This window comes from Nelusetta ayraudi, unplaced genomic scaffold (assembly GCF_046127955.1).
Source record: "Nelusetta ayraudi isolate G7.1 ecotype Tasmania unplaced genomic scaffold, CSIRO-AGI_Nayr_v1 ptg000021l, whole genome shotgun sequence".
NCBI classification, from domain to species: domain Eukaryota; kingdom Metazoa; phylum Chordata; class Actinopteri; order Tetraodontiformes; family Monacanthidae; genus Nelusetta; species Nelusetta ayraudi.
The window spans coordinates 3169566-3181063 of record NW_027466071.1 but is presented as its reverse complement, the minus strand read 5'-3'; the positions used below and the strand labels follow the sequence as shown (position 1 = coordinate 3181063).

The window sequence follows — 11498 nt, the reverse complement described above, 5'->3', positions numbered from 1 at the left end:
CGACTTCCATCTCTCAGTGAATCTCAATGTTGCGCTTGAGGTGCACAGCTTTGTGCAACATGGCTCCTCACTGATACGAATCAGGTTTCACTCCCAAAAACATTCCAAAATGCTTGAAATGTACTTTTTTTTTTTCTATGAGCACAATTCCATTCATGCCACCATCGCTGGATGTTTTATTTTCTTCTTTTCTCAAAACATCGTTCTCACCTTGCTGTGATTAGCTAATCGACACCCTTTTCATTCAAAATGTGCAGGCAAAGGTGCCGTGCCAGGTTACTATAGTAACGTGAATCGACTGAAAGCGAAGCCAGAGAGAAACGAGTCAAAGGACCGTCGTCAATTATAGATGAGGCTGCGTATATTCATGAATCGAGATCCTATTTTTATGACGAACCGTGCAGCCTTCCGCTCGCTCGACTTTAATTTTTCATTGAATCCGTAACCAATCAGCTTCAAGTGCGAGCAAAGAGGTGGGAGGTACGAGAGCGAGGGGCGGGCGGCTCCTTGGAAACGCTCCAGCATACCATGGAAGAAGAAGAAGAAGAAGAAGAAGAAGAAGAAGAAGAAGAAGAAGAAGAACGGGACTTTGAGGTTTAAACGATGGTTCCTGCTAGAGAGTTTTGTGCCTGCAGGGGGCGCTAGAACAGAAACAAAAAGCCTTTTGAATAGTATAAGTATAACAACAGAGGTGAGGCACACCTTCCCACCAATCAGAAGCCTTGAGGCCCGAGCATCTCGCAGAGGAGTAACAATTGCCATTGTGCTATTTGAACGCAATAGAATAGAATGCTTTCTCGACGGCCTCTTTCTGCTCTCTGGCTTCCAACACTTGTTGCCAAGTGGATGCCTGACGTGGGAACCGTTCATGGAGCTCGCCAGCTTAGGAGATATGGAGCACTTGAGCGCAGATATGATATTTTTCATTGTCAGAACCAGAGCGAGGAGGCGTCTGGCTTGCGGGTCGTCTGACGAGACGTCTCCAGCAGCTGGAGGCTCTTCACCGCCCGCTTGGAAAAAAGAGAGAAAGAGGTTCTTCTGAAAGCTCATTTGAATATGACGCGAACGGCGAGCTGAGCTGAAAGGAGGCTTTAAATATCCCCTTCAATAACACGCAAAGAAACCCCAGAACCCTGGAAGAGCAGTTTTCATTCAACGCACTCTCCACTGCGTGTAATCGATGGTTCCAGCTGCACAATCTTACAGTGTGGTAACCGTAGCGCCGCTGCTAATGTCCGTCACTCGCAAAGGCATCAGCGGTGCCCTCAAGAGCAGAGCTAACATCCGTCATTTGGGATTTTGTTTTGCTTCATTTTATTTCTTTTATATACAAAGCCTCCGTCACAGAGGAAGTGGGAGGACTTAAGAAGACGATGCCTTCGGGTGCTGGAGGGCCGCGGCTTGCAAAGGCCGTGAAAGTAAAGCGCAATTAATGAGCTGAGCGACGATGCTCACATTCAAATTCCCCGTGTGAACTCAAGGGTCAGTTGAAAGGCAGGGGTGAAAGAAAAAAAAAAAAAGAATCCACTCTTTAACAAAGCCCTGGAGGCAGTGGAAACACTGAGAGATTTCCACTGTTGGTGTCATGGGATTTGAGACGTCTCTTCAATGAACCCACCCCCACCCCCCATCCCTCCTAATAAAGTCGTGCTTTCGTCCACTGAGAGAATATTTGTGGAAAAGGGCTGCGCTAAAGTCAGAGAAGGTCCAAATTGTCGTGTTGATGGATACACAGGATATATATCGCCGTTTGTCAACCTTGTTGGAGCCACAGCACATTTTTTTTACATTGGAAAGGCCGTCCCATGGCGCACCACCAACCAGAAATATCTTTATAATGACACTTTTTAGCCTAACAGTGACCTAATTCCGTCCTAATTTATCGATACTCACTCCTGGGAAGCTGTTTAGATGCTGACAAAGCTGATATCCCGGGAGGAAAACAGACTCACATTCCTTTTAAAGCACAGTCGCTCCACTTTTTAGACTAATTCGGTGAAATTGGGTAACTGTTCACGGCACACTTGATGGTACACAAGTGAGCCGTGACACGGTGGTTGAAAAACACTGGTATATATGTAATGGATATTTCAGCGAGCATGGGTCAGAGTGCAGCGGAACAACAGCAGGAGGGAAAGACCGTGGGGAACTGAGGCTCTTGCAGACACAGGGGAGTCGCAGATAAACAAGAGCAGGTGACACAGGCAGGTGTAGCCGCATCACAAGAGAGAGCAGCCTGAGGGCAGGGAGACACCAAAAGAAGCACAAAACACTGCACGGTTAACGCGGGGAACCTCTCTGCATCGCCTGGTGCATTCGCCTTCCTCCAACCAAACAGTTGTTGTTGCTTTACGTGATTCTCAGCCGCTTGTAGTAGGCTATCGGAATAATGATGAAGGAATGATCTGGCAGGGAAGCTGGGTTGCTTGGAAAATCTGAGATCTTAGCTCATCTGTCTTGCCAAGAAAGCACAACAAAACTGTGGATTTCATCCTGAAACAGCTTTCCTTTCAGTTTTGACGAGAAGCGGGGGAGGGGGGGCTGGGGGGGAGGGGCGATAGCTGCTCGCTGCTCTTGAAAGCCCGAGAAAAATCTGAGAAAGAGAGACAAAAAGTTACTGTCGAGCCTAGCAGGTTTAACAACGCCGGAGCCTGAGGGGATTTGGGTTTTTTTTTTTTTTTTAAACTGGACGGTATTAGACGAGGAACAAAGAATGGCACTGAAGCTTGTTGTCGATGTTTTCACTTGACTTCCAATTTTCAGTTCAACACCGTGGCGTAAAGCGTCCAGCCGCGGGGGGGGGGTGCTGCGGCTAACGTTGCCCCTCCCCACCAACATCCGGCGTTGGCTAAGTGGGAAAAACAACTGCTTTGATAAAGCAGATTTATGACGAGTTTCTACAGGCTCTGGATTGGATACGCGGGATAAGTCCGAGGGAGTCGGGAACGCTTCTGGAGAAATTTGTTTTAACATCTCTTTCATTTATAACCCTTGGTGAATGTTAGGGTTGGGTTAGGTTTATTGCTTTTTACATGACATCAGGGAAGCTTTTACATAACACAAGCGCTTTGATGCTGGCGAATGTGGAAAAGGCACAGCGAGCGGATTCATGGGAAACGCTGGGTGGCCGCCCACTGTCGATCTCCACAAATGTAACGTCAATGACTTCAGGTATAATTTCAAGCATGGGCGTAGACCAGGAGTGCTGCAGAAATAAACATTCAACACAATTACAGTCATTTTTTTTCCTCAATGTTAACTGATATTAACAGCGAACCTGAACTTATCTGCTAGCCGACGCGCCATCAGCACTCCTGTTCTAGAAGCACCATGCGTGTGACTGTGTGAATAGTGACATGTACTATATCTACTGCACAAACCGGAATACTTTATGCATGCGTCGTTGTACAGAATAGTCAATATCTGCTCTATATTTTTTATGATAGAAAATATTTCATGTTTCTCGGATTTCTATGGCGTTTACATGTTTTGCATGCTCGGCCTGAAGGCGGGGGTTGGGGAGGTGGGAGGGTGGGTGTGTATTACGGATGTGAGACAATCAGATTGTGCTGCAGATGTAATACAGTTGTAATACAGTCTGTTGAAGTGCCTGTTACATTTTATGATTAAATGAAAAAAAAAAAAAAAAAAAGCAACAACAACAACATATCCAAATCTGCATGATGCCACCGTGTTGTTTCCTCTGAATGCTTCCGTACAGGGTCTCATGCATGGAAGGAGTTGTGGGCTTGTTTTGGACCAGGGCTGAAGTCACAACAAAGTCACAACCTCAGACGCCTCAGAGCTCCAGCTGGGGGGGGGGGGGCTCCATGACCGAATCCGAATTTTCATGAAAAGCGTTTTTTGTCCCGCTTTTTCTTTTTTGTTGCAAACGTATGACCAAATTGAGGGAGCTGAATAGCCGTGTTGAGTTTATAAATGTGCACTGTGAAAGAATTGTTTGTCTTTTCTCTTGTGACCGTGGCCAAATTCATTGAGACGCTTTTTGTCGATGACGCCTGAGACGCGAGATTGATAAGAGAGATAATTTCCCTTTCTCAAAAAAAAACCAACAAAACAAAACTGTGAATCGTGGAGATGCTGCAGAGGCGGAGGAGGTATTTCTGGTGCCAGATCCTGAGGTTTCTGTTGATCAGGAATTTTTAAAGTATGGGAAAAAGAAGTGTCAGTCAACATTCCGAATTCTACACAGGTTAAATGAAAAAAACACACAATGATTTGGTTGAAGAGGAACTGTATTTTTTTTTTTCTTCTAACTCTTGGCTGAGCTGTATGCAAGCACATTGCTGCCACACTAGGAAAAAAAAACCTGGGTTAACATAACAAGCGCTAATTTTGTCATAATGTTATAATTTTCCAAGTTGAAAATTGAAAGTGGAAGTTTCACAAAATAACGCGATAGTTTCGTGTTTTTGACATGAAAGTTTCACATTATGATGTGAAAGTTATTACGAAATAACGTGAAAGTTTCACGAAATGTCGCGATAGTTTAACGTTTTAACGTGAAAGTTTCACGAAATAACATGAAAGTTTCACGAAATAACGCAACAGTTTCATACTTTAACGTGAAAATACTGAGCACATTTTTTTGTTTCCTCTAGTGTGGCAGCCCTGGCTGGGTCCTCACGAGAACATCGGTAATTGAATTTTTTTTTTTAAAACATATGCTTTTAGCGTCTTGCAAGAGGGTAAACTATTTTTCCAAATTGTTGAACTGTTGATCTTCAAACGAAACATTAACATTCAGACATAACATGGTGGCACATGTCATAGAATTGGACCGTCTGTCTCCCTTCCATTTCAAATGTGCCACTGTAGCTCTTCAGCCTTGGTCTGGACTGTGCATGCTGAGCCCCCTTCACCACCACGACACCCAGAGAGCACTTTTCATGCTAAGTAGTGCTGTTGCCAATAAAACCCACGAGACCCCTGCTGTGTAAATGTCTGTCTGCCATCTGTTTTCTTTTCCTCAGGTCCCTCTGTCCATCCATCCACAGCTCTTGTCTCAGACGTCTTAATGCTGAGAACAAGGCCACAGTATGCACCAAAACAAAACAAAAAAAATTGACCGTCTGCTGACTGTTACTGTGAGCTTTTCATTGGGACTCTACACAGCAGATTAAGAGATTACAGGGGAAAGTCTTTTCTTGGGTTTTAACTCCCGTTAAGTCTTGACAAATAGATCCTCTGATGAACAACAAATACAGACAATAAAATGTAATGGTTAATTCTTCCATTACAAGTCAGCTAAAAGTATATTCCTGGTCATTTGTCTTCACGTGATTCCGAAATGTTGAAATTATTTCCCCTTTTGTGCCAAATAAGAAAATCTAAAATTGAATTCAATATCATTAGCTTCTTCTTTTCTTTTTTTTTGTCTCCCAGCCATTGATTATTTTCAGCAACATTGCTGCAGAGGCTTTAGGTTAATGTTTGCAATTATATATATACACACTGAATAATTAGTATTTTTATTAGCTTCTTGGTTGTGACACATTTGCATAAGACTCACTGACACTGGTTTGGATCTGAAAAAAATGCTGAATGCTGACACACACACACGCACACACACAAACACACGCGCTTTAGGCTTTGTTTTTGTTATTTATAGGTTTTTGGGTTGTTTTTTTCTTCTTTTTGAACTATATCAGTTTTCTGCATGGGTGCTTCGTATAATTTCCTTCCTTTGGAATTTTATTTATTCGTTATTTTCGGTCAGTCTCACACGGAGAAAGCAGGGCAGCACAATTCAGGTGTGAAGACTTAAAAAAAAAAAAAAAAAACACAGCGGAGAGAGCTGCGAACAAAGTCCAACGTTCTGTTTTGCAAACAGGGCTGTTAACAGAAATAAGTGCAAACCTGGATCTGATGGCTTAAAAACTACAAAAACATTTTTATTTTTAACATATATTTCAAAAATCATATCAGTGTTAGTATACTGGAACACTTGAACTAGGAAATCAGTATTCTTTTTTTTTGTGTGTGTGTATATATCACTGTCACTGTTGTACCATGTTGAAATAAAGACGTAGGATTTCCCAAGATTCCGCATTGTTATTAATGAATTCTCTCTCTCTCTCTCTCTCTCTCTCTCTCTCTCTCTCTCTCTCTCTCTCTCTCTCTCACTCACACACACACACACACACACACACACACACACACACACACACCAAGCAGAGAACTTGTCACGCCGTGTTTGATAACAAAAAAATATGATGGGTTGGATTGGAAGGGGAACGGGGGTGTGGGGTGCGATGCTGCGTGTGACGTCATCACTGTACATACTCCTGTCTCCGAGCAACAGGAAACATGCAGCCTCAGCTCCGACCAATGAGAGCGCCGGAGCCGAGTGGTGGCGCCCGCTGCCTCTCGCCGCCGCTGTCGTGGTGGTGAACGGGGATATTTGAAGAGGGTGCAGTGAGAGCAGCGAGCGTCTCCTCCCTCAAGCCGTGTCGTCAGTCAGTCAGTCAGTCAGTCAGTCAGGGGAACCGAGGGGAGGCCGAGCTGAGCTGAGCCGAGCCCAGCTGGAGCGTCGCCGAGTCTGACTGCAGGGGGGGGGACGGCACAGGTCGGACAGGAGGGCGCGAGGAAGAGGCGAGAACCGCGGCGGCTGTCAGTGACCGGTGAGAGGCGTTCACGTGTTTTGTTTTTTAAATGTTTTTTGTTTGTTTGTTTGTTTGTTTGTTTGTTTGTTTTGGGGGGGAGAAGACGAAGAAGAAGAAGAAGAAGAAGAAGAAGAAGAAGAAGAAGTAGAAGAAGAAGTGATGTTGCAGTTGTGTTTCTTTCCAGATGTTGGCTGTTAGGTTCCCTGTAGTGGGTGGAGGGGGGGGGCAGAGTGCGAAATACAGCAGGGGGACCCCCACCTGCCGAAACATATACAGTATATATATGTTTACTAATTGTTACTAATGGTCATTGAACCGTCTTTAAGATCATCCTGTCTAATATTCAATTTTTGAAAATATGCATGTTGCATGTTAAGGAAATGAACACCCCCACACCCCCCCCAACAGATATTGATATCGCAGGCGGTGCATGGGTAGGATTAATTAGGTCAAAAGAGGAAGTGAATATTTCTTTCTTTGTCATTCATTTTTGATTTATTTATTTTTTTGTCCTTTGGTCAAGACGTGACTGTAGCAAAAAATATATATATATACATATATATATATCTTCATCTCCCGTGATATGGAAATGGAAGTAAAGGCTGGCTGCAAAACAAGATGCGCTCGCGCGCACATCCCACGCAGCAGCAGCAGCAGCAGCAGCAGCACCCCCTCGCCCCCCCTTACACCGCCCCCCTTTCTTATCATGCTTCATTCTCCCACAGAGGAAATATTCCGTTGGATGTTTGAGAAACCTTGTGAGTCACTGCTGCTGCTGCAGGGGAGCCGAGCGAGATGAAGCAGTCTGGCTTGATGCTTTTCTCACGCACGCGCACGCAGGCACGCAAGCTCCTCACATTTCTCAATCAGCTGTTTGTGTGTGTGCGTGTGTGCGTGTGTGCGTGCGTGCGTGTGTGTGTGTGCGTGTGTGTGTGTGTTGCTTGTTTTTGTTTTGTTTTTGACAAAGGAGCAATTGAAGGCGTTTCAATGCCAGTAGAAGTGATGAAAACCCAGAGTTTTGTAGCATTTCTGCTTTCTTCATTCGTTATTGTTATTGTGTTGTTTATTTTTATGACCACGCTTGCATCCTGGTCGCCTGTCACTCGCAGGCTAACGCGAGACACGGCTCCTGTGTCAAATGTAAAGATGTGGATGTGTTATTCCGTCTCCCTCAAGTTCTCACCTGCCTATTTGGTCGCACTCTTTGCTCTGCCCCTGCAGATGCCTGAGAGTGATGTGGAGGTTCTCATCGGCTCCGACACATTGACTGAAACTCAATTCCGAGAGCTGAGTGGCAACTGTGGATCGTCAGCAGCAGGTAACAAGTCACCGCTGTCGTTCATCTTATTTTTACGCAGGTCGCTTCAGTTGCGGTGATTCAGAGACGAGAACCCCCTTTACCTCCTCAAATGATCTCGATTTTGCTTTGGAGGCGCAGCGGGGTTGCGGCTGCTTGACTCGGCACACTGAGTGTCTCCTCATATGACGCCTCATTTACCTCACAAACTGATTACTTGCAACCAAGAGCCCCGGGGCCAGCACTTGGACCTGTATCACCACCCAGTGGTTGTGCTTCGAACATTTTGCGGTTCAGATCCAGGCCGCAAAATCCAGTTAGCTTCATTAGGTGTAGCCACAATCGCGCCGTTACCAAACACGGTTCACCATCAGTGACCCACTGCCCTTTCGAAAGGTGGTGTCACGACTCAGTTTGTGTGCAGAGCGGAGTTACGGAAGCAAACCAGGCAAATGTCACCCGCATGGAAGACCACCAGGCTGATCATACCAAAGAACTGCAAAGCTGGTCAACGTATTGGATTGATTCTCATAGTAAAGTATAGACACTGTCACAATTGGCCATTTGTTTCCTTTAGATTACGGTCACGTCCTAAAATGTGTCAAGGGCATATTGAAGCAGTCGCCTCTCGAGAAAGTGCTGTCTACGTCGGTTTGTGTAGCAGAATCGTCACAGCAACAATCTCGTTTGGAACGAGATGCTAACTGTCAGTTGTTATTGTTATTTTTTGATTGTTTTTTTTTGTTTTTTTCAATGTTCATTTTTCTGCTGTCTCCTGCAGCCTCGTCCCTGTGAGAGCGACCAAACCATTTAACGACGTCGAAAGTTGCTTACTTCAAGAGGAAATATGCGGAGGAAGAGGATATACAGGAGAGCCTTCATGGATATTTACAAAAAGTAACACATTTTCCTTCTTTTTTTTTTTTACCATTTGGTTAAAAGCACAGTGGGGACGAGTGATCGTGCCTCTCCATTCTGATCTTCCATGCAGACAACGGCAGCGTTTTTATGTATTTGGATTGGGCTCCTTGCTAAGAAAAGAAAACTTGTTAGAGAAGACAATACAACTCTCGAGGTTTGTTCTCCCGTAAAAAACAAAATACTCAAGTGGGCTCAAACTCACTCAGCTACTGTCACCTTCAGTCACCGCAAATCTGCCATTCGGGAAAAGAATGCCTGTTAATGTTAGTTTAACTACGTTAAAAGTAGTCTATCACACAATACTACATACTGCATTCAAGTATTCCAATGGAACTTTGCTGTTTGAGGCATGGTTTAGGATTTACTTTGCATGGTGATGGTTAAAGTGCCAGTTCCATGGTTTATTTTGCTGACAACCTTGGAATTTTCAAACAATCTTTTTCCAGCGTCGGATTAAAGTTATACAGTTTCAAAAGTTTAAAGCTGGAAATTTACAAAAGGTTAGAAAAGGGTGAAGTTCTACGCGACTAAAGTGATCATATCAAAGTTAAAATGAAACCAAAACATTCATAATTCCTTCAAGCAAATATTATAAAGGCGTGTGTATGCGTTGCCGTTCTCTTACACATCTTCATGATCGTAACTCGATGTTTGTCGTGTGACTTGTGAAATGGACAATATTTGTACTTCATGCGGCTTCTCTTACTATTGACTTACACTGGAAAAGCTACTTTCCGTTTACTCGTGTGCGAATAAGTTAAGATTTTATAAAACTTGATGAAAAAAAAAAACCCTGGACAAATGGTAACAACAAACTAGCCGGACTCAACACTGGACTCTTGTTTTCTTTCACCGTCAACCGATTCTGTTAAACCCACGGACGTGACACTGAAACAGCAGTGTCTTTCCTTTAGACTTTGCGTTTAAAACTTGGAAGAATTTTCTGTGCGCTTGCGCCCGTCAAATTGTCTCCCGCTGGGGAAGAAGGCTTTCTGAATGTCTTTGGGCCACGCTTTGGCCTCGCAATTTTTTAAAAAAAATGATTATTCCTCGGATCGCGTCTGGCAACGAAAAGAAACTAAAGATGTACAGGGTGAATGTGTGACCGAGACACTTACCCACAGCCTTTTGTTCGCACACTTTCAGCACCTGATACTGCAGGAGGACCGGAGCTGCATTCTGAAACTGTCCCTGGAGAAGCTGAGGTTCCTGGAGGACCCCGAGGCCTACCTGAGGCGCTCCGTCCTCATCAACAATCTGTTGAGGAAGATTCACCACGATGAGGAGGAGGAGGAGGAGGAGGAGGAGGAGCTGGAGCCTGAAGAGGAAGAGGAGGAAGAAGAGGAGGAGGTAGAGGAGCAGGTGGAGGAGGAGGAGGTGACGGCGGTGGAGAGGGGCAAGCGGAGGCTGCTGTGTTCGGACAGTGCCAAAGTCAAGGTGCTGGTGATGGAGTGCTGCTCGCCAACGTTTGGCCTGGAGGACCTGCACAACTATCAGCTGATGCACTGTTGCCCGTCGCCCGGCTGCCTGTACAGCCTGAGCAGCTGCCCGGGCCTGAGCCCCAACCGGCAGGTCCTTCTCTACAACCTGGACGACAACGGCTGAAGTCCACGGAGGCATTCCAAGCTTGGAAGTTGCGACGTCAATTCCGCTTATGGACAGAATCGGCGACTGAAAAGCTGCCGCGGGTTCCCACTCAGTTTTGGGGTTGTTTTTGATTGAGTTGTGTGTGTGTAGGCGACAGGAAATTGAAGAAAACACTTCTTTCTCAGCCTCAGGATTCAAGGGTGTTTCTGATGTCAAATGCAGAGTCACTGCCATTCACCAGGGTGCGAGAGAGCCTTGAAAGCTAAGGCAGGGGGTTGCTTCTCTTGTAAAGATGTGTTGTTGTTGTGGGTTTTTTTTTTTTATTATTATTGTTGCTCATGTGACCCATGAGCATATTCAGGGATTTACATATTTGCTTTTTATGCACCATGGCTTAGTGTGGAGAACATGCGGTGATGCTTGTTATCTTTTGACACTGTTGTGTAATTTATGAAATATTCCGTGTAATATTCCCTGGATGGTGTGAACAGATGCTCATTCTTTGAAGTGTGTTTGCTGCCGGTGAGAAGATTGTTTATGTCTTTGACGACGCGCGTTCCATATTTTCATTTTGAAGCACTTTGCTGCCCCCTTCTGGTGAAATAAGCGTGTGCAGGTTGATGATGCGCATTGGAAACTATTGCATAGAGAGCCACGACCCTTTTGGTTTGTAAACCTCAGTGATGCAGCAGAGCACAAAAAATGTTAATCACTGTATAGGTAAAATATAATTTTCTAAAAAAAGGAATGTTTTCATATGCAGTTTCAGGATATTTAATATCTGCAAATTATTCAGTGAATTAGACCTTATTATGTTGCTATTCTAATCCAGGTTTATACGTCAAGGTGCATAAAGGACAATATTTCTTTGCTGTTTTTCCCTTTAGTGAGTAAAAAAAAAAAAAGATGTCTCTTAACCTCACGTCTTGGAAGTCTTTATTGTGCACACATTATTTGAGAATGGGTCACTCTCAGCCGTACAAGGCTCAAAAATCTTTATTTTAGTCCTGATGAAATGTGCAACAGAAATTGTGACAATGTCTTTCTTTCTATTAATGGTTAAATGT

The 11498-nt window shown here is 44.4% G+C and overlaps 1 long non-coding RNA gene across 1 annotated transcript; it reads right to left on the bottom strand.

Moving 5' to 3' along the window:
• Positions 1-1978: 1978 nt before the first annotated feature.
• Positions 1979-2535, bottom strand: LOC142889092 (uncharacterized). The gene is made up of 2 exons (XR_012926793.1): positions 2274-2535; positions 1979-2236 (listed from the first exon to the last, which is right to left on the bottom strand). It is a non-coding gene; the product is annotated as an uncharacterized LOC142889092 (long non-coding RNA).
• Between the last annotated feature and the right edge of the window lie 8963 nt (positions 2536-11498).